Below are 24,511 nucleotides of genomic sequence, written 5' to 3'. Positions count from 1 at the left end.
CACGAGACACGGCACGGAGATTGACTGACAAGGTCAACAGCCAATTAGGACACAGAACACAGTACGCTGTAAAACAATTATGCAAAATTGCACTGAAAAAAATCCCAGAAACGGCAAGATTGTGAAAGGTGACCGCGAGACAGTGAGGGAGCACTTTACACCAATCCCTTTGTTCTTAGTTGGATCTAATTACTGAATTTTGGATAGCATAACCAGTTAATACAGATTTAAAAAAAAAATCTTTCTTAAGAATCACAGATGACAACAAGCACAAACAAAAACAAACTACTTTTTAGTTATAGCTTCTGGTCTGGCAACATCTTGGATGCTTTGGATGAAATTGGAGCATGTGGAAAAAACCCCAGAGCCTAGACACTGATGGTGGTTAAGGCCAGACCAACCCAAAGCGAAGACCCAGGAGCAGAACGGAGTGGAGGTGGACCAGTGAAAAAACCTGGAATGCAGATAAAAAACTTCTATAAATTAAAATGCAGGAATTTGATTTATGATTGGCTGTGACGAAAGCGTGCACCATTGGTTAAGAGTAAGATAAGATAAGAGAAGATAAGATAAAGCTTTATTTTCATTGTACAATCACACTAGGGACAACAGTACAACGAAATTGCAAACTGTCCCACATTGGTGTAAAGAGAAAGAAGAAAACAACAATTATCTTACGCACACAAAAAAGTATTAAAAAATATATACATATATAAATATATATACGTATATGTAAATATGTACACAAATATATATATCAATATACAAATATGCAAATGCACACCAGGTGTATATACAGAATGTACATTCCATCCATCCATCCATCCATCCATCCAATACTTTTTGATCAAGCCTAATTTTGATACCAAATGTGGATATCAGGCTGACAAACTGCTAGCTTGCCAATCAAATGACTTTATTCATTTCCTATTCTAGTGAAACCTTATTTTTAAATGCAGTAAAAGGATTTGTATAGCTCAGACAATTGCCAGTGTGTCTCTTTTAAAACATACTCTGCAGCAGGTATAATAACTTCCTTTTTTTTCAATTTTTTGTGCAAAATCTCTTCATCTTTTTATTACCTTCCTACAATGCTGCTCACTAAAATATTTCTTGAGGCCATATAAAAGAATTAAGTACTACACACAGGCTGCACATTTGGCCTCTAACATGCTCCCCGCTGGCGGCTGGTGTGGCCACTATTCACAGTGATGCCTGACCTCAAATTGCTCTCCCACTTTTTCCTGCCGGGAGCCGTGTAATGTTTGGTCTTGGATGGCTGGAACGCCGAAGCTCCCTTCACATCAAAGAGAAAATGCAAAATAATGTGGGTTCATGTGATGTTGATGGAGGCGTTAAAAAAAAGGGTGGGGGTAGAAGGGCAGAATGTCCTTGATATTTCACTAAACAAGAATCAGTGAAAGCATTTTGATGCACACCTTTAAAAAAAAAAAATGATGGAAAAATTTACAAGGCTAGAAATGTAGATGCTCTTCAAGTAGCACAGACACATTTGATATGCCCCCCTCCCCTCCCCAACTTCACCCTCACTCTCCACATCCAGCTCTCTTCATTGCTGCGCTAGGTTTAAAATAGGTTTGAAATAAAAAAAAGTAAAATGATAACATACCTATGATTATGCCGACACACTCATGTTCACAAAGACCCAGGTGGTACGGAGAGAGGCTTGTGATGCAGACCCCATTCCATATATTTGCATTCATTAATAACCTTTTTACTGATGGCCACGTGAACGGAATAATTCCAAATTTGTTTTCAGATACAGGCCAGTGTAAAGCACAGCACAGGGAGACTGCAGCAGCATGGACTCAGATGACAGAACATTAGAGATGTGGGGGAATAGCAAGGAAATTGATCAAGCAGCCCTAATGAACACCTTACACTTCACTTTATGAAAACCTTATGTGGTTAACTAATATAAAGCTCCAATTCCATCATAAAAGTTTCCTATTGAGCAATTGATCTCAAAACGCTAAAATGGCTGATCTGTTAGAAATAAAAAAAAGTAAAAAGAATAATTTTAGTAGGGCTGTAATATTTAGAAAAAGAATAGTTTAAGGAAAGTTGTACCTCATTAATAGTACATAATTAAAAATGTGGCTGTAAGTATGACATTATCTCTATACTTTCCAAAAACGTGAATTTATTTTTGCTGCTTTAGTCATTTCAATGTCTAATTTCCAATATTCACTAATTTTCTACTAGGTTGTTCTCCTTTAGGCAGTAGTCCTCATTTCAGTGGAATTATTAGGTTATCTCATTATAAATAAATAAAAGGTCAAATTAAAATAATTGATTACAATTTAAAAAAAAAAAAGAATGTTCCTTGCTGTTTTTGTCAGTTAACCGTTTGGTCAAATCTGGTGTGGGACTGGGCGACCATTGACAGGTGAAAGACTGAACTGGACAATGTTAATGTCCCACAGTGGCAAATTTCTACACAGTGTTTAAAGTAGAAGAGCTAAAGCCAAAGCCTGCATTAATGAAGAAATTGAGTGGATTTTCACACACACCCACACGGACAGCTGTTCAAATAATTAAACCCAGGAAACATGTGTTGTCTATGTGCCGCTTACCTACACAGGCCCTTTAGGAGAGTTAAGTCTGCTTCGTCGTGCAGGTGGAGTAGGAAGATGCCGGACTCTGGAAGATATTGTGTCAGGCATCTCTCCCGGAAAACGGATCATCTGTGTCAGCTCCGCTGTGGCTCTGGCTGGCCTGTCAGACACTATTACAGAGGAGGCTGTCTCTGGTGATTCAGCTGGTGAGACTCCACTGGGACTGACGGCTAGGCCCCTAATCAAGAGAAGACTGCCAAGTGGTTAAAGAGCAGAAGCACCAGCCAACCTCCTCCTCCTAGTCTTCCTCTATCTCCTTCCATCTTTCCGTTGTCACAGTAACTTCCATCTCCTCCACAACAATGCGGCTGTCACTTTCTCTCCCCCCTCTGCTCGTCCGAGGAGCTCCTATGCCGCCGACAAACGAACGTGCTTGACCAGAGTCCGTAAACATGGCAAGGCATCATGGGAAAAGAGTGTGTCACTGGCAGAGGCAGTGGTTGACACTCTTCTGTCTAAGAGGTCTGCGGAATACAGCAGTGTCAGGCAGAGAACAGCCTTGTCATTTGGAGGCTGCCCCTCTGGGCTTTGTGGGGTTTTTTCCCCCTTTCTCAGTCTTCAGGCTTGACCTGGATTGTTGCCTTGAATCTGGACTCAAACGGTGCTGCAACTTTTCTTGATTTATCTGCCACAGACTAACCTCGTCATAGAAAATACTGCAGGTATGTCCAAAGTCAGATTTCTGGTCAAACAGAAATGTGCAAGTGGCCTGGCGTTGCTATATTTCTTTTTTAAAACACATTTAGGAATAATCTTTTTGGGTTTGTCTTTTTCTCAAATTTAGGGATTTGTTTTGGGCACGACTGTTTGATTGGCAGGTGGGTGGACACACAGAGTTTTAAGTTTTACTTTGTCCTAGATACTTGCTAGTTTTGGAAAAAGTTTATGCAAAATACAAATATTGTTATTATTAGTGTTAAAGTCCCTCCCAATCCTATATTAATCTATTAGAAAAGTGACCCCAGTGGTCAATTGGTTATAAATATGTCCTTTTTAGGCCAAATCAAAATAACGTGTTGTTCTCTAGGACAGTGTTTTTCAACCTTTTCTGAGCCACGGCACACTTTAACCTTAAAAAAAATCCCGCGGCACACCAGCATCCAAAAATTAAAAAAAAAGGAGAAACTCATAGTCTGTATTGATCTACAGCCCCTCCACAATCTCACATGCATTTTTGAGATAATTGTTACAGAAAAAGCTGAAACTGCAGCTGTTTTTTTCTAAAAGATGCAATAAAAGTTAAGTTAGAAGATTTAAAAACAGTTTGTTGTGTGTTCGTTGGTTTCAAGACGTTTAACAACAGATCTCCGTATGCGCTGTCACTCTCACAACCCAATGCATCATGGGAGATGTAGTGCATAAAACGGCCGAAGATCGGTTTTCGGAGCTTCATTGTTTTGTTCACTTGTTCCACGGTCTGATACCGGATTCTGTGGAAAGCTACACCGCTAAAGACGAGCTTTAGCTGGTATTTCTGTTAGAACTGAGCGACTTTACGAGCTAAATCGGGACAAGGAAGTGAAGACTTTAGGCACTTCTGATTGGTCAGACCGATGACATGTGATTAACCCCCCCAACACGGGACTTTTCCAAAATACAGCCGGAGCTGCAGCTGAATCGCGGTACGTCATTCTTATCAAAATGTCTTTTATAAAATAAAATAAACGCAAAGAAAAGGTATTTTACGATCTTTTATATTCCTAACTCCTCAGTGTTTTATCAGGGTCTGTTTGGATGAACAGAGAGCTAAAATCCTGGAGATGGGAAATGTTTTTAGATCAGTTAATGAGAGCAATTTTCCACGGCACACTTGGCCATCTCCCACGGCACACTAGTGTGCCGCGGCACACTGGTTGAAAAACACTGCTCTAGGATATAGCGGCAGCAGTTCATCAGAAAACCACCCTCTGAGTTGTGGTCGGAACTGTTGACACGCCCCCATTTCCCATCATCCATCTGCTTACACGCTCTACAGCTTGCTTACAGCCCCTCACAACCCCAACTAAACATTCTAGGTGCCACAAAAACGGTGAGCAATGTTGGAGCTATTCAGCCGCACAGTTCTGAGCCAGAAACCAGCTCAGACGAGGAAAACAAAGACGTTCATGGATCTAGGAGTAGATGCATCAGAATGGAGCGGAGCAGGGAGCTTGTGGCACGCTGATCGTAGTACCCACGCCACTACTACAAGCTTTGTCAAACACTATTTTTCCATCGGCTCCTGATTCACAATGATTGGAATAAAGAAATACTCAGAAACGCAATTTTAGCTTAACGTTTTCTTTACATATATCTTATGTCATCAGAAAAATGCCACAAGAACATGTTAAAAACACCAAACACTTGACTTTAATTGGAGTGTTTTTTTTAAGTCAATAGAGAGATGTATAAGGCCGCAGACCTTTGTCCTAAATTCATCTGTCTGCTCCAAGGAGGTTTCTGGAAGGATGCTCATCTATTATCTTTTGAATACCTTTTTTTAATCCCTAATTCTGAGAAGGATCACTGAAACACTTTTATCCTTTCTGCAAAGACATGGCAAGGTCTATCAAATGTTACAATGTCTTTGAGTTCTTAGAGGATCCTGCATGTGCTCACTTTTCAGAGTAAGTTAGCAGCAAAGTCTTTATCAGCTGACTGACGTAAACTACCGTAATTTCCGGACTACAAGCCGCTACTTTTTTCCTGCGCTCACAGCCCTGCGGCATATTCTGTGACGCGGCTAATTTATGGATTTGATTGGCGGCCACCATGTACGTACATTCGGGCTCGGTGAATGGTTTTGTATGCGCCATCCACCACCAAGCACAAGTCATTTTTTTAACACACCTCTGAGCAACCAAACAGCATGGACGTCACTTCAGGTCTTAAGGCCTGTTCACACCGGGACGAATTTCGCCGGCGATTTTCGCCGACGTTTAACGCCTCGTGACTAAACAAAGGGCCCCAATGAGAGTGTGCACACCGACGCGAAAAAACGCCAGGCGTTAAAGCGTCAAAAAAAAAAAACGCCTCGGGTTCGTTTTTTTTTTTCGACGCGTCGCGTCGAAATCTACTCGACCAATGAGAACGGCGCTTTTGCTCACGTGTCTGGAGCTTCTGAAGTTACAGTAAAACACAACTTGGGGGCGCTCAAACACAAAACTGCCTTGCTGAGCACACATACCAGCGAAGAAGATAGACGCCAAGTAGCGTCTACACAGCCGCGAAGCAATAATGACGGACATTCTAAAACATCCCCGAACCAAGCACCAGTTGGAGCTACTGGTGCTTGAAATATTCATGTTTTCTTTGTTTGATTCTGACAAGCGTGTAAAAACTTGCTCTCTTCTTCTGAGTGAAAAGCGACTTTAAGAAGCGTAAAGTTGCGCAGCGCCACCTTGTGTACAGGAGTATTTCTGTTTTACATTAAGCGCCATCTAATGTCAGGGAATGAAATTGCATGTTCACTCGGCTCATCGTCAGCGAAAATCGCCTGGGTGTGAACACAAAAAACGTGTCGAAAAACGCTGGCGAATAACGCCTGGCGAATATTCGTCCCGGTGTGTACGGGCCTTTAGACACTTCAGTCATGGTTCAACGAAAAGAAACACGCATGCCCGGCCGCATCCCAGAATCCTTTGGTGACATTAGACCCAACGTGCACTTGATCGCCGCTACAATATGATAAAGCTTTCAAGTTAAAAGCAATCGTTAAAAGCAGCGTGAAAAAATCCCCCATCAGTAAATGGAAATGCCGGTCAGCTGCGTGACGGAGAGAACAGCGCATGCTCAGAAGTGTATTTACCTCTGAGTCATAGTGACTCAGCTGGCTGCACGTAAATATGTGTGAATAACATCAGCCTTTATTTTGTCGGGACACGACTGGAAACACAAATCCATTTGGTCGTTTTTACGGTTTCTGACTGAGCGGAATTTTGCATTGAAAAGCTCACAGCCGCCGTGTGAGCTTTTCGGATAGGAAGGGGAGACAAGGAGCCCGCTTGGCGAGCGCGGAGCGCAGAGGCGTCCGGGGAGCAACAAGTGTTTGTTGTGAAAGGAAGCTTCTGACGAACGCGCCGCGCTGAGGCGCGCGTATCGCGCTGAGGCGCGCGCTATTTTACTGATGTTTTTTAACCAGCCCCGTTAGTACCATAATGCTGCCGCGACACAAGTGGAAGGAGAGCTGTTCCTTTTCACCCCTCCATGCACTGCTGCTCATTGCTCATTCTTAAACACGAACAACAGTGTGGCGAGCCGGGCGTTGGCCCCGCCTTTAGCCCCTAAGACTCATGGGAAATGGGGGATCGCGGATGTAAATTTCCTCATCATAACTGAGGGATGTAATGTTGATTATATGGTTACTGTTTGTAATTTTATGTATGATACCTAGTTTGTCAATAAGTTAAAAAAAATAAAAAAAATCAAATAAAAAAACCCATAACTGAGGAACTTGTGAACAGAATAGAGGTCCATGCTGTTTCAGATGTGGGTGTAATTAGATACATGAGCTTGAGACAAGGCCAGTACCTGCCCACAGTGTGGTAATGAGCCATGCACACTCTGGTAGTCAGGACGCGCTTTGTCGAGGCAGCGGCTTGTATACTGATGCGGCTTGTGTATGTACAAAAATATTTAAGCACGATAAAATAGGTGGGTGCGGCTTGTAATCGGGTGCGCTTTATAACCCGGAATTTACGGTAATCTGTGAAGTTTGTGGTTTCCAAGAGCTCCAACGTCTACAAGAGGACTCACTAGCTCTCCAGCTGGTGTATGACCTGCTCCCTGCTGATAATGGGAGAAAATCCTTAGTCACACGAGGGGCTGACCCGTACGGGTGCTGTGGGTTTTTGGGTTGTCCGGGCTCGTGGAGGGTCGTGGACGGGAGTGGCGGCATCTTAAGGGGAGTGCAGGTGTGTCTTTTAGTTCCCTTGAGGCTCGTATGGTCATCTCAAAGGACATCATGATGGTGGAACAGACTATTGTCACGTGTGTGGTATCATGAGGTGTTTGTAAGGAGACTGTAAGTTGCAGGCACTTTTGATGTACAAGTGATGCTGTCAAACGGTGCCATCATGCCACACTCTTGGCTTGTGTGTTGCATAAGAGTTTGCTACAACCCGCATGCCCTTAGAAAAAATGTAGCCTGGTTTTGGCCTGCAGACAGCCCGTATCCACCTGAAAGGGCTGCTGTGACTAAGAACCAAACAGACACATCGACAAATTTCAGGGATTTTAATGATGAAAGCATAGAAACATTTATTGATTTATTGTAATTAATCTAAAGCAAAGTGATGATTTTTGTAGAACAAAGAAAAACCATTTCTGGATCATAAAAGTGAAAGAAAAAAGAAACCAAAATGTTTTTTTCCAACAAACAACAGCTGTGTGAACTTTTTTATTTTATTTTTTTACAATTTTTAAAAATGTCGTTCTTTGGAATCAGTACAACAGAAACAGACCGTTAAACATGCTGCAGCATATTTGACTTTCTTTATTTTATGGTTTTCTTTTAATTGAATGAATAATATCATTGTTAGTGTTAATCTGACATCTTTATTCATTTCTCAGATGAACTTCATTAGTTCTTTGAATTTTATGTGTCTACAGTGTTGTTCCTGACAGTGTGAGGATTGTGGGCTTTTGTTTGATCTCGGTAGTTTCTTCATCTTCTGTTTTCAGGTTTTGTGTCGCTGTCTCGGCTGGTTTCATTTGATAATCATCCACAGCTGCTTTGGTCAATCATCCTCAGTCTATACATGTCTCTGGTTTTTAAGTACAGATTTGTCAAATCATTTTCCTTTTTTCATTTCGTTTTTTTTTTTTCGGGGTATCTCTTTGTTGGTGTCAATCTTTAAGTTTGTTAAAGTTTTAGGATCCTGCCAAAACCTCGGTCTCCTGCACCTTTTGGTTCCACACTGTAGTTCCCCAGACGGCAGTGCAGCTGTAAGAAAACAGCCGTTTTAGTTTGATGTATTTTTGCAATTTAAAATTTCTGCAGTCTTGAAAAACAAATATTTTTTAGCAACTTTTGGCAAAAACAAATGTCTAAGCCATACATTAAAGATGGGTTTAAAAAATCAGTTATTGATATCAAATTAATCTGTAATTACAAAAATTAATGATTGTATGAACTTAATACATTTTTCTTCCTGTTTTTAATGCTAAAATCTGGTGTGAGCTAGATTTAAGGATATTTACTAAATTGGTTTAGAAATAAAATTTCTAAAATGATTTGTTTTGGTAAAATTGTGTGAAAATATTTTATTCTGAAAGAACCAAAGGGCCAAATTTCCATGACAAGAAAAGAGTTCTGGGGAGGAGCTCGGAACTATGTTCGGAGAATCGCTGCGATATGGCGAAGCTCAAAGCTTGGGCATCTTAAATCTTATGATATTTTTCTTATATTCATTGAGACAATATTAAATTTATCATTCTTGTTTTTCTTTTTCTTTTCTTGAACGAATGTGGATCATAGAGACACGTAAGTTACCGCTTAAAGCACCCTTTGCGGCCAGACGGAGAGCATATTCGTGTTCATGAATGACTTATGGCGTGAATATTTATTTCATTCGTACGAATTAATGATTTCGAGGGAACGAAATAGTATTTTGTGGGAATGAAATATTATTTCGTGGGAACGCAATGTTAATTTGTGGGAACAAGATATATATATTTTGTCCATGTCAGGACACGGGCTCCGTAGTTATTCGTGCTTTTTGTTTTCTCTTTTCAGCCCCGTCAAAAGTGTGCTTAAATTTAGCCTTAAAATAAGTTCAATTAAGAAACATGTACCACAAATTCTGGCATTTAATTTATTTTGTACAATTTTCAGTGTTAATTTAAATACATTTTAAGGACGAAACATTGGATTCTCATACTTTTCCTGTAAAGTGAAAGCAGATTATTTAAAGTGTTGTGTTGGATTCAATCCAATTGAATCCATACTTTAACTTTCATTTTAGTTTTTTTGCCTTTTTTGCTTTTCATTTGTATTGACAATTTACTTTGTGTTGTTTAAATGTTTTTTTGAGATTTTTCCGTGCGCAGACGTCTTTTTTTAAATTATTTTTTGCAGCACCTGTTGTCTAGTTGATAATAAAGTTAGGTTCAATTCCTAAAAAAAGTGTAATTGTGTATTAATTTGTTGTGGATTGAGCTCTAAATAAAAAGTTAAACGCCACAAACCTTCATCTTGATATTTGAAATATCAAAATTTAAATACACCATTATCCTGTATTTATCAGTATGATAGATTTAAGTAATTAATACTATCAATCAGGTTTTCTCCTGCTGTTCTTATGCATTATTCAACAAATAAGCAATCACATGTGAAAAAGGCAATTATTCTGCACAGCTGGAAAGCTTCACAGGAAGACATACATATGCAGGGATCTTGAAGCAAAGGCCACCCTACTGTTATATCAAGAAAGAAAAAAGCTCCACATCGCTCAATGGAAGGTACTTCAACTGCTTTCACATTTTGAAGAATCTTATCTGGAATTGATAAATATGTAATTAGAGATTAAAAATCCACATGTTTAATTAACATTTTCTTTTACTGTGAAAGGATTTATTGTGAAGAGAGTTAAAAAATTAAACCAGGAAATGTGATGGAGTTTCAGACATATGTACATGTCTGAAACTCCATAACACATATGTATATGTCTGAAACTAAATATGTATTTATGACACCTGTGATTTAAATCCCACCAGTCTGAGGTCAGGTACTTGTTTGGAAGCACTTCTCAGCGAGACGCAGGAAGGGAAATCCTTGACGCCAGTGTCTGTCTCCCGTCATGAGCCACAGGTGCTCTTTGGCAGCATCGAGGGCCCTAAGATGTCTCTGTCAGAGCTGATAACGCTGCAGCTTGATGAGTGTCAGAAGAAGAAAAAGACTGAGCTTCAGGGTCAAGGGGCGCGGCGTACGCCTTGGTTACTGAGGACAAGTCGCAGGGAAAGTGGAACGCAGGACTGACCAAGCAGGAGCAGGGTTTCATGAGCAGCAGAACGTGTGGGGTGGTGCCTTCTCTTTCCTCAGAGGCTCGCCCTAGATTTGTGGAGATGTTTATTATTGATAGAGGTGGATGATAGCCTTGGGATGAATTGCATAATCTAGAGCCGCCTCTAATGGATACAGGAAATGGATCAGGCTATCAGTCAGGTCTCTGCGGATGAAGGATGTGTCTGTGATTGTACACGTCTCTCTTTCTGTGAGCACCAATCTGAAGCGTGTTTATGTGTCTTTGTGTGAAGCCTGAGCTGTAATGTAATATTCCTTCTAATTTGCCGGTGTGTGGTTCGGATTAATCAAACACTGGTTTGTGATGTTGGCCTAAATGTTGAGGTGTTACATTCGTTGAAAAGGTAAACTCCCAAAGGAGGTTTTCCCCTAAAACTACTGCAGCATTCGGTTTCCAGACTGTCTACTATAAAAGTTTGTTGAAAGATGTTTTTTTATTGCCCCATATTTTTGAGCTTGTACGCTAAATAAATGGAAATAGAAGTTGGGTGGGAAAAAAAACAGGGTGGAACTAAGTTTAGTTTAGTTTCCCTGGTGTTTATTTTCTGTCACAAACTTTTCTCTACTGCATGGTTTCTGTCTGAGTTCCTTAACTGCTCACTACTTTATAGTATGTTATTTGCCAAACATATTAGCAAGATTCTAATGGCCTTTTAAAATGAATTTTAATCTGGCAAAGAATCCGTTGGGGAAATTTAGCTAATTAAAAAAAGTAGTATATGTCCTTTTGTCTGTATTAATCGCCATAATCTAAAGTTACTGGTTTTTTAACCTGGACGATTCCTAATGTTAAGAGACACTTAAACCTGCACTAGAGTAATAAAAGTCAGTTTGTAAAAAAATAACATAAAAAAGCCACACTTTTGTTTGCCACAAGTTGTTGTAACAATTCAAAACGTGTGTAATTTAAGAGGAATTTCTACAAAAGGGAGGTAATTAAAAATGGATGAAATTTGAATTACTGTCAACTGCTAAATGTTGGCGATTGAGGCTCTTCCAGAAGCTAAATAGCCTCTTTGGTTGCTAACGTATTAGCATAAAGCCAATGGAATTTCTGTCAGTTCATTTTAAAGTGGGAAAGCATTTTAAACAGTCTGATTTTCTGTCTACAGACCAGACACATTTATATTAGACCAACATAATAATGTGAAACATAACCATTTTAATGGAAGAAATTTAAGGTATAAAAAATACCTTAAATATACACAATACACAAAATACACAATAGGTCTCCTCTTGTCTGTGTTTTTCCCCATTGATTATCAGAAACTGGACTGAGCGAGCATGACGTCACCTACAGAAAAGAACTTGCTTCTGGTTCCAACCAAATGAAATCCATTCTCTACGGATGTGGCCATGCTGGAACCAGAGGACGTCAGTAGCAGTGGTGCTCAGTCCAGTTCTCATTTACAGTCAATGGTTTTTCTACCATAATCTAGAATAACCTGTTTTCAAATAATAGAAGATTTCTGTTAAAAGTCACAGAAATGTTCTAAAAAAAACAAATGGGGGGGGGGGGGTGATAACATTAAAAAATTGAGGCACATTCATCCATGTTAAAAAATGTTTTTCCAAAAACATTAGCAGTTTGAAAATAGAAACTTTGGAAACAACAAAGTTCAATATTATTGACCACCTGAATGGTTTTGAGTTCCATCCCTAAAAATAACACGGATCACGTTTGTAGGAAATACCAGTAGATTATTCTGTGGCCATTTTTCCTACAGAAATTCAATTTGGACTTTATTGTAGCAGGTAAAGCTCTGGGGCTATTGGTGACAATGGCACAGCCCCACACTGAGCCTGCATGCACAATACCACAAGCATCCCAGCAGAAAATTTCCCTAATGCAGCCACTACTGTGAAAAAGGTCTATTGTCACTCTCATCACACTGGGGAAAGTCCTCAGCATAAATAAGAATTAGCCAGAGCAAAAGCAACACATCAGAAAATGGCTGCGTAAATGAAGACTGTGAAGTGAGATGTTTTCAACGTCTACTTAACAGTTTTCCCAAACAGGATCCAGTTTGCAGAACGGCCCGTGCAGCTTAGGGAGATTTCAGTTGTGCCGAGGTTGAGTCATGAATTTTTGAAAGTCTTATGTATACCGAATACATTTTGGGCCAAAGCCCCCAGAAAAAACTGATCCTCAGTTTATCCCACCCTGCCATTGCACAGAGCATCAGCGATGAGAGATGCCTGTAAGGAGGACTGCCACATGCAGCTGGATGTCCCTGTTATTAGAGTGTTAAAGAGTTTGCAGGGGCTTTCTGTCACGCATCTGCTTAGTTGGACACTAGCTAAAAAATAAGAATACAGAAAGTGGAGTTCTGCCTCTTTTACAGGTGCAAGAGCACTGTAAGAAAAATCTATAGCATGTCACTTAAGCCACATAAGTGCACAACTTTAACCCATAGTAGTGCGGAGATTTTTGTAAGGTTATTATTTTTTCCCAACATCTCTACAATGTACTCTAATGCTACGTTCACACCAGCCCCTGGAACGCACATTCAAGCGGCCACTTCCAACGAAAAGTCTACGTCAACGTGCGTTATATACGCGTTTTGGGCTTCCGCGTTCCAAACTCTGGCTTTCATGCGTAGCTCCGCAGGTTTTTAAGTCAGTTTCCGGGTTCTACGCGTAAAAATGCGAGGTCATTGAAAATGTGTTGGGTAGCTGTTTTAGTCACCAAAGTACCAACCGTTTAACAAAATGTTAATGCAGGAGAAATGAGTAACTGCACTTTGTGCCTGGTTGTAATTATATGACATCAAGTCTTTCATATAACGGAATAGAGGAGTGGAAAAAAATGTGTACCGCTTTGACATTTCACACCGAATATTACACGCCGTCTTTGTTGCATAGGTAATGTTAATTTAGGGTTGTGAGGGGCTGTAAGCTAGTGGGGGTTACAATTAAACAAAGAGCTCTCATTAATGGGGAGGGGAAGGGGGGCGAGGTTGCTCAGCACCAACTGTCTTGCCCACAATGACAGATTTCTAATGAACTCCTGCCGCTCTGCAGATACTATGTCCTAAAAAGCGACTCAGGATTTTTTATTTTGACTGAAAACGGCATCATAATATTTAAAAGACCACTGGGAAAGCTTTGAAAATAGATACAGAAAAATGTTTGCAGTGGGAATTTATAGTCAGGTGTGATGCATGTTAGCACCAGCATATGTGTTCAATGGATAATTCTAAGATTTTGAAAAATAGATTGCCAAAATATTTAAATTAAACTCAAGTCAAAATTATTTACCATAAAACTTTCTCACACACATTAGAAAAATCTACCACATGCCACATCATCGATGTCAAGCAGCTCAATCACATCCAGGAAAAGTCAACACTTACTTTTTTCCGTGTGTTAAATGTCAGACCTGTAATTAATTTGTCATGGCGCTCTGTGTACTTTAATTAAGTCAATGAGCTGGCAAAACATATGAAGCTGTGACATATGTTAATTCTTAGCCTTGAGCTGCATGGTTTAAAGCACAATCCTCAGTTTAAAAGGCAGTGAAGAAGTGTGTACCTGTGTCTGTATTTTCTACATGTTGACTTATTTCATAAGTTTTTCTGATTGTTAAAGAAAGTATAGAGATATTACAAAAATATAAATGCAGTTTTAATGATTTTGTGCATTGAAGGCAATAACGAAACCTTGACATTGTGTGGTTCGGCGTCAACATATTTTTATTAATTAATACAAATTATTTTGGTTGTAAAGTTGCAAGGTCTTCACTTTCACCAGTGTTTTTGACTATGGGTTTAGGGTTTCTATGAACAAACGTGTTTTATGTTATGGAATCCACATCAGAATTAGCTGCTCTTTACAACTGAGACCCAACTCTGAGGGAAATGGATTTATGGTTGCAAACTGGGGTGTGGGCTTTGATTTAGCCACTGTATCACTCACTGGCCCTGCGACAGACTGGCGTCCTGTCCAGGGTGTCCCCAGCCTTCGCCCGCAAGATGCCGGGATAGGCTCCGGCAGCCCCGTGACCCCGAAAGGGAACAAACGGATTAGAACATGAATGAATCACTCTTTGGCCACTTTATTAGGTCCACCTTCCTAGTACTGGGTTGGACCCCGTTTTGCCCTCAGAACTGCCTTAATATTTGGTGCCATAGATTCAAAAAGGTCCTGGAAAAATTCCTTAGAAAGTTTGGACCATACTGACATGACAGCATCACACAGTTGCTGCAGATTTGTCGGCTGAACATCCATGATGCTGATCTCCTTTTCCACCACATCCCAAAGATTCTCTATTGGGTTGAGATCTGGTGACTGTGGAGGCCGTTTGAGTCCAGTAAGCTCACGTTCAAGAAACCAGTCGGACTAAACTAAAGAAGCCCAAATTATCACCTCTCCTTTGCCATGCTTGACACTCTGCATGCGGTCGTCTAGGCGACATGAGTTTTCATAGAAGCAATTGGGTAATGTTGGTCCACAACAATGGTTGTGGAAATTTAGAACAGAAATAAATATTATTTTGTAACATCACTGGACATTTTGTTGGGCATTTTTTTAGTTTTTCTAAAATGTTGATAATGTCAGTGTCACTTCTTCTGTTTTTTTCAGGATGTATTTACTTGACCTTTTCTGTTATAGCCAAAATGATAATGTAAAACGATAATATATATTTAAAACGCCCCTCTCACCCTTCCGCGGGTGGTTTCTCATCCAAGTTCGGGTCCTCTACCAGAGGCCTGGGAGCTTGAGGGTCCTGCAGTATCTTAGCTGTTCCTGTTCTTTTCTGGACTGAGAGGTCTGAGGTCTTTCCAGGTATCTGTTGTAGCCACTCCTCCAGCTTGGGGGTTACTGCCCCCAGTGCTCCAATTACCACAGGCACCACTGTCACCTTCACTTTCCAGGCTTTCTCCAGTTCTTCTCTGAGTCCCTGGTATTTCTCCATTTTCTCATGTTCCTTCTTCCTGATGTTCTCATCGCTTGGCACTGCCACATCCTCCACAACGGCTTTCCTCTGTTCTTTATCCACCACTACAATGAGTGTAGTGGTGAGTGTGTGTATATCGAGTACAATAACCGGTTCTCCGTTACCATTATGTCTGTCTTAGTGTAGTGAAGGGATTTACAGCCTAAAACATCTTTATTCACTTATTGTAAAAAATTCAAACTGGCTACTTTTTTTTAGATTGTAAATGTTGCTATAAATAAGAGTCCACTATACATGTAGTATGAATAAATTTATCTTTATTAAAAAATAAAATAAAAAACTGAAATGTGTTAGTTCTTATATCTTTACAGCACATGTTCATTAGTGGCTGTTATCCTCAACACCCAAGAGTCTGAACAGTACAGTTTTGTGTTTTTGTATTTTATTGAGTAGATTGGCACAACTTGAAAGAACAGGTTTTTGGGTAGATTTTTCTTTGCAACCACTTGGCTTCATGTCTGACACTGTTGAAATGCCTGAAAATGTTCCTTTAAATGGTGCAACATTTCTGAGGACCATGCTTTTTTCCAAGACTTACAAATATAAATATATATAACAGTTAAAAGAGAATTAACATGTCTTTCCTATAGACAAAGTATTTGGCAGGAAAAGGGGACGGCTTGTCCTCTTTCTTAGGTGGACATCACTGATTTGCCCTGAGCTCCATATTTCAAAGCTTTAGATGCATACAAACATTTCAAAGGGACTATCTGAAGGCCATGTAATAAATTGTTGCATAGCGTCTTAACTCCCAGCGAGGATCAGTGGACTTCATTCTCCTGAAACAGCTTTCCGCCACCGTAGAAAATGTCAAAGTTGTCATTGAAATTCACTTTATATGCCGCACATGCTGATGAAGGAGAGCGCCGCTGTGAACATTTCATGCCCCTGTTTTATGTCTAGGTAGAGCCTGAGATGCTTGCACAAAGAAAAAAAAAGTTCCCAGGAGTGTCCTTTAGCTGGGAAGAGAAAAAAAAAACTTTTCAGCAGTTCTGAACCACTGACTCTGTATTTAGAGGGATGCCTAATAGTCCCACACACATACATACTCTTGAGATGCCAGCAAATGAGTGAAAGTTGTTAAAGTTCTTCTTGTTATAGTAGTTTCAGGATGGTGACGTTGTCAGAGAAAAAAACAGAATCAATATTTTTGTCCGTTTTATTATTGTCTCATAGGTATTTCTGTTGTGTGTGTGTAATATAAATAGTTAATGTAAATAGAAGAAAAATCAAATGGAAACGCAAGAAATCATATTGCCTCTCCCCTTTATTTGTGACTGAAGCTGTCATTGATGTGATGTCATCGTGACACAAAAACAAAGATCGCTGCTTTCAGCCTCTAAAGCGATTTCTTGCCCAACAAATGAGAAAAAAAGAATCCTGCCAAACTTATCTAAGAATAAAATTGGTACTGAGATTCTTTAGAGAAATGGGCCAAGTCAGTAACATTCCCTACATAAAGGGAATGTTAAAAGGCTACTTTTGCTTCTAGCACTTTGTGTTCTAGTTGTTTTTTGGGGACTTACACCAGTTGTGTCTTCCTCTGGAATAGTATGTTTTATTTTAATGTATTTCTCCCAACAAAATTGATTGTACATCCTTAAACGCCAGAGCTGTAGCTCCAGTGTTGTCGCTCTTTGGTTTTCTATAGCACTTTGTCGAAATCTTTTGGCATTATGTCAATTACATAAAAGGTGGAAGAGTTACGACGGTTCAAAGAGCACGCTATTTTCTGTTCTGACGGCTCTGGTGTTCAATGTTTAAGTGAAGACTGTCATCAAACATGCATAAATTTAGCATTGGTCCATTCCCACGGAAGAGAAAGATTTCACATCCCTGAGAATTTGCTGTGATACATGATACAAACATTTATTTACATTAAGACTATAAAGGCTATAAACCCAACCTTAAGGCCATGTCACACTGCTGCTATGTTCAATTTGCGCATATTGAATGGATAAAAACTAGTCATACATAATTATATGTTAAAAAAAAAAGAAGAAAAGTTGTAATATTTGTAAAATTTTCACAGATGTATCACAAATGAACTACATTAAAAACTATGGAAGAAGTACAAATAAACCACACAAACAACACACAAACCTGCGGTACATTGGACTTGACGTTCAGAGCACTGGGCAGAAATCCCATTGCGTCAGCACCATGGTCAGCACCCGCTGCAGGCCCTTCGCGGTGCTTTGCTTTAATTTAATGTAATTTTAATGTGATATGTCTGCTGTATGCGCAATACAAAAGTTCTACATGGGTGGTACATGCGTGAAAAGTCTGTCAGACATTCACAGAATTGTGGTGAAAAGCACAAAAATCACACACAATTGTGTAAGATTGATGTAATGATCGCGTATAAACAATGTATAACATGCATACACTACGTGATTCTCAACTCACCAGTATTTCGAATGTGGACAAATCGTAGTGGCTGTGTGACATGGCCTTTAACAGAGATGACTGTACAGATGAAGAAACTAAGTCGCTATATTTGTATATGTGTGCAGTGCAGGTACACATGAAAAAAAGTGTACTTTGAAAAGGAACCAAGTGATAATTATCTGGTGTTTATAAGTTTAACAGTTGAGGGGAAGAAACTGGTGCTGTGACGCAGATGTCCTGGTCTGGATGGACCTAAACTTCCTGAGAAGAGGGGTTCAAAACCCCAGCGTACATGATGAGAAGGTTCTGCTGCGGTCTCAAAGTCCTGACGCTGTAGGGTGGAAGGCTTGGTTGATCACCTTCACAGTAGAGTGAGATTGTGGCTCCAGCGTAGTAAACCATTTCAGTGTAAAACCGCAGTTGATTTCCTTCAGCTGACGAAAGAAGAGCATCCTCTGCTGGGCTGTTGTAATGACAGAGCTAATGGTCGGCTCCCGTTTGAGGTCGTCCTGGGAGATGGTAGTTCCCAGGAAGCAGAAGGATCCGTGTTGTTCCTATTGCATAAAGGCAGGAGAAACATTTAGGAGAATGAGTCTGATTTTGGATGTAATCCTCAAATGAAGGCAGAGTGCCCACCAGCTGTAGGTGGAGACTGTGAACTTATGAGGCACCACAGTGAAGAGGAGGTGTTGATGATATTAAATACAAATACATTTTTTTCTCACATTCATTATTTGCCAATAGAGACACACTGTAGGTATGTGTTTAATGAAGGTGATGTGTTTCTGTAAATCAAAGATTTGAAGCATTTCACACATTTTTTTTAATGAATGGAGATAGTCCCACTTATGCATTGGATGGGTGACAAGCAAAGGGGCCAGCCTCAATATCTGACAAATCATTGAAACAGGGAACGTCAAATCACGTTAAGTCTGTGGCTTTCTCACTCAGACTTACTCCACCAATTACTTTGTTTCAGTCGGTTCTCCTATGAAAATTTAATACACCCGTAAGGAACATGTTATCTAAAATAAATAAATCAATAAATAATTGTCACTTTAGGTTAGTCATATTTCATTTATGTCTCAGACATCTAGATTTAGACATTTTTGCACCTTTTTTTCTTTTCTTTACAGTGAGTGTCCAGTGAATTCAGAAGTGGAGAAAATCAGCTTTGTGCGAATACGCAGTATTTTACAGTAGTGAAGTGCTTAACAGCTGATTCTGTCACGGAGAAAAGTGACTTTGCTTTAATCCTACACCTATGTTTGACTTAGTTTTTTTTTTTATAATGTCAAGATTCTTTTTAAGTTTTTGAAGCGTTTAATACGAGAGATGTTACTGGCAACACCTAAATAACACACCCAAATGGATCTAACAGCAGGACCTAACTAGTGGTTGTCAATGACGGAGCTGTTGCTGGTCTGAATGTTCATTTCTGTCTGTTTGCTGGTGTTTTTTGTCTTTTTTCTGTATAAATGCTTATGTAAAACCATACAATCTGAGGTGGAATATGAAGGGATTTTGTATGCAGTTAAGTTCCTTTGCACTCCTTTGAATCTGTTGGAATTACGTGAATTTTGTAAACATTCAAAGAATTACAGTAGTTCAAAAAGTGGTTGTTATTTTGTTATTTAGGGGTTACCAGGAAAAAACTTTTACTACCTTGAAAAGAACATTTCAAATATGAAAAAAAAAACAATGTCAAACAAAGGTGTAGGGTTAGAATCCCAGGTCATTGCTTCCCCGACTGCTGGATCAACCTCCAACTTCTAACATTAAACAAAATGAAGCAGACAATGAAAACAGACACAAGTGTCACATAGAAAACCTTTTTGGCAATCTATAAATGTAAAAGAAAAATTACCCAGCACTAAAATGAGTCAATATAACACCATGGATGAAGCAGACAATCATCTTCAGTCTTTTTTTCTACCACACCACAGATATTCCCATCTATATAGATTAGTTCGAACAGCAAATTTCAGTCTGTGGTTTCAGTTCATTATCTACTCAGTACTCAAAGCTTGTAATTGGCTGCTGATGAATGACAAATGGATCTAACAGCAGGACCGAACTAGTGATTGTCGATAATGGAGCTGTTGCTGGTTTGAATCTTAGTTTATGTCTGTTTGCCTGTGTTTATTTTTTATTTTTATCTATTTAATGAATGCCTATATAAAATCATACAATCTGAGGGGAGATTTGAAAAGATCTTGTAAGTTTACTGCCTAAGTTTACTGGCAAAGACCATCATTTTTAATGGGGCTCAAAAGAGAAAATGAATAGCATGAGTTACATGATCTTCAATAGAAACACAGTTTTGCAGTTTATTATTGAGTCAACCTGCTCTGTATTCTGGAGCCAGATGCCCTTTTACCTCTATGAGTATTCAGTTACTTTTATCTTCGAAGAAATCTTGATCTGCTATGGACCCCATTAAATCCACAGACCAAATAAATTCTGTGTCAGTGGTGTCACTTAATATACTCAACGGAGCAAGAATGCCAGATTTCCATACCAGAGAAAATGGTATGGCACGATAGGAAACGAGTTAGGAGGCTGTAGGGCTGGGTTTCATTTCGACAATTCCATTTCAACAATAAACTCGGTCACAAGTGTTAGACGCATTGACTCTATGACATCTAGACTGGGTGAGTATGACGTCACCCATAGAAAATGGCTTGCTTTCAGTTTCAACGAATTGAATTTAATTCAGTTGTCATTTTTTCAAAATGTGCAAGTTGCCAAATTAGAACCAGAAATCGACAGTAAGCAATGATTGGTCCGAGTTGATCTCAGCCAACATTTCTATGGCAACCACTTTTGCCGATCCGGTGTGAGCTTGTTGGATTTCCCCCCCCCTACCCCTTAAAAGCATCCTCGGGAGAATCTGACAGTCGAAAGTCTCAAAAGCTTTCGAAAGTTCAACGTGAAACCACAGGCTTTTGTTGAGGCATCTGATTGGTCAGATTTTATAACACTACGAGGGAAAAAAATCATGAAATAAAATTATGATTTGTAAGAGCATGCTAAGAATGGTTATTTTGACAAATTTAATGAATAAGTAAAAGCTGGGGTTTTTTCTTGATGATATTTTCATTTTTTTGGGAGTAGCATGTACTTCCTGTATGAAACATGCAGGGGGAGGGGTCACTCAGTCCAGATCTGATACGGCCAATAGTTAGTTGTGTCAAACTCTTGAAGGCAGAAAATGATCCATGGGATTAAACACTGTCTAAACGTGCAAGTATTTAAAACACTGTGCAAGTGAAGCACATCTTAATGCAAATTAAACTAAAGTCTGACTTGGGTGGGAGAGGACCTAGACCTGTCCTCCACATACAAGGAGATCACATTGTGGGTTTTATTACCACTGTAGTTAATTTTGATTACGCAGGGCACTGTGACTATGAAATAAGAAGACATATGACACAAGAGCTCGGTTCTCAAAAGGATAAACCAAGTAAAGAAAAAATACAAAATCAAACACTGACCACACTATAGATACAACTGGGCCTTATCTAAGCTACTCCTTGCTCAGACGATTCAGTAGTGACACCAGGAAATGTCACGAGAAGCAGACGTATCCAAAAGGTCATCACATTGAACTGCAGCCTTTAGCAGCAAATATGAATGCACCACACTAGCAAAGATGTTTATGCAGCTGTTTTATTTCTGTTTCAGCCCTTAAAAAACAACGTTTTATGGCTTACAATATCAAGTCTTTTGGATTTTCTACAACCAAATGATAAAAATTTAAAACAATATTTAGTACAAGTAAATGCTTGATAAAAGGAAGAAAAAAACAAGTAAAACTAGGCCCGCGCTTTCACAAAACCTACATTTCAGCCGTGTTTCCTGAACATGTGACTTAGTTTTATGTTGTAGCCAATACAATAATCAGTGTAACTGTAAAGATACAACATCTTGTGAGTCACGTGATGAGGTGCAAGGAAATGGCTGCGTAGTACATGAGCTCTGTACCCCGTCTAATTACGAAACTCTACCCGTCTGCATAATTTAAACACATCTAAACCTTTTATTATACAGGGATATATTTATTCTCTCATCTCAAACATCGCCATGAGTCAGAAAAAACGAAGTATACAAACGCGCCTCCCGACTGTCTCTACTGGTGAAGCCTGCCCTGTTGACCAACACGAGGGCCAGAGGACTGCAATAAGCGACCTGCTTGCAGAAATTACTAAAGTGGGAGCTACACTGATTGCGGTGGCAAGTGATGTTTCGCTAATTAAGTCTGACACGACAGAGTTAAACAACACCGTAAGTGCAATTCAACTATGGCTAACTGGAGCCGAGAACCGCATTTTGGACATAGAGGACCAAGTTGCTAACTTGGCTAAAGACAAGAAGATGCTAGCTAAGAACCTTGAGCTACTCTGGTACCGTGCGGATGATCAAGAGAACAGCAATGGACAGAAGAATATAAGATTGGTGGGGCTGAAAGAAGGAATGGAAGGAAACGGCACTCTATATGATTACATTAAAAATAAAACTCTCCAACGGCCTCGGGCTGGATGGAGTGGAATACGATAGACCACGTCCAGGACCTAATCAACCTTCGTGCATCATACTGGTGAGATTTCTGCGATATACAGCCCGGCAGAAAGTCCTCATGGTTGCCAAATAGAAGAGAGGCATATTGTGGGAAAACTGAAAGCTGTTATTTTTCGAAAACCTGACTAAGGAGCGTGTTGCACAGCGGAAGCTGTTCTCCCCAGTGATGAAGTTGTTGTGGCAACGCCAGGTGAAACACACACTGGCACATCCGGCAAACCTCAGATTTACCTGAAAGCATGAGCTTCACAGACGCGAAGGAAGCTGAAAACTTTGTTAAAGAAAACATGGCCGTGGAGACGGAGTTCTACAAGCAGAGGGGAGAGAGGAAGATTTTCACACATGAAGGGGAGGAGAACATCGAGGCGTTGCTAGGACTGGAAGACAGGTGGAGGACAGGTAGAGTCTTGGGAAACCCACACGGACCAAAATAACGTCTACACTTGGTTGGGGAGTTATTCCACTGCCATGTTCTGTGTTATTGCAGTGTTTAAGTTTAAGTTTTTGTATTTTTGTTAATTATGGGAAAATTTCAAACAATTTGTTTATGTTTGCATGTGTATTTGTACTAAGATGTCATTGCATATTAGATCACCTTAAACGAGAAGCAGAAGCTAATTTTAAAATTCTATAACAATGGGTAATGTTGATATCAACCTGGTGTCTTGGAACATAAATGGCTGCAGCACGCCGATTAAAAGGAAAAAAGTCATCAGTTACCTCAAATCTCATGATACTGATGTTGCATTCATCCAAGAAACGCATTTTGGAAATGATAAGGAAGCCTTAAAAATGAGAAGAGACTGAGTCGGCAAAGTGTTTCACAACTCAGTATCGAGTAAAAGCCGTGGTGTGATGACACTTATCAACGAGAAACTTAAATTTGTATTTCTAAAGCAGCTTCAGGATGATGATGATACTGTTATACATTCAGTCACTTTTTTAATGGGGTTAAGGTTGTTTTGGTGAATGTATATGCCCCAAACAGGGATGAACCTGACTTTATTTACAAGATTAATAAGATAGTGAGTAATTTAGAAGGACAGGTATTGATGGGTGGGGATTTTAACCAGGTGCCTGATGATTTTTTAGATAAAGTGCTAACAATGTTAATTCTACCACTAGGAAATGGTGGGCATTAAATGCTCTTAAGAATTTGGGTTGGTAGACATCTGGAGACTTGTGCACCCCTCAGAAAGGGAATATACATTCTACTGACACTCCCACAAAACCTGTTCTTGAATTGATTATTTTCTTATCTCAAACTTAAGCACTGACACAGTCACTAATTGTGAAATAGGTGTTCTTGCCCTCGCTGATCATGCACCAGTGAAATTACACATTAATTTACAAATGGGTAGAACTAAGCATGGTAGATGGAGACTAAAGTCAGGTATCCTGCGGGATGAACAGTTTGTAGCATCATTAAAAGAGGAAATCAAATGTTTCTTAGATATCAATATTGGGTCAACTGACAGGCTGGCCTCGGTAAGGGATGCTCTTAAGGCATTCATGAGAGGAAAATGTCTGGGCTATAGCTCTAAAAAGTAAGAGAGAGAAGGGAGAAAATAAAAATATTAAATAAAGGAATTGGAAAAACAGCTAGCACAAAGCTATAATGTAAGTAAATTTAAAGAAATTTGTAAACTGAAGTTTAACCTCCATGAAACATGTATCAAAAAGGCAGAATAGGCATTTTCTCGGCTGAAAACAAACGTTTATGAGAGGGGTGACAAGACAGAAAGGCTACCGGCGAGACAACTCAAACAGCTGGATAATCAAAACGTCATCACAGCAATAAAAAAGAATGATAGACTGGTGACATCATCTTGTGAAATTAACACTGTCTTTTAACAGTTCTACCAAAAATTGTATAAATCAGAAACGACTGTTAGCACAGAACAGTTAGATGCTTTTTATAATAAGGTGACAATACCA

At 39.6% G+C, this 24,511-nt stretch overlaps 1 protein-coding gene across 1 annotated transcript in view; it reads left to right on the top strand.

Annotated features, from left to right (window-relative positions):
• tmeff2 (transmembrane protein with EGF like and two follistatin like domains 2) overlaps nt 1–24,511 on the top strand; it is a 156,125-nt gene that overhangs the window by 23,819 nt on the left and 107,795 nt on the right. The gene's annotated exons all lie outside the window — the stretch shown is intronic.

This window comes from Oryzias latipes, chromosome 21, assembly GCF_002234675.1.
Source record: "Oryzias latipes chromosome 21, ASM223467v1".
Taxonomy (NCBI): Eukaryota; Metazoa; Chordata; class Actinopteri; order Beloniformes; family Adrianichthyidae; genus Oryzias; species Oryzias latipes.
Note: the sequence above shows the minus strand (reverse complement) of the source record. Positions and strands in the feature narration are given on the sequence as shown.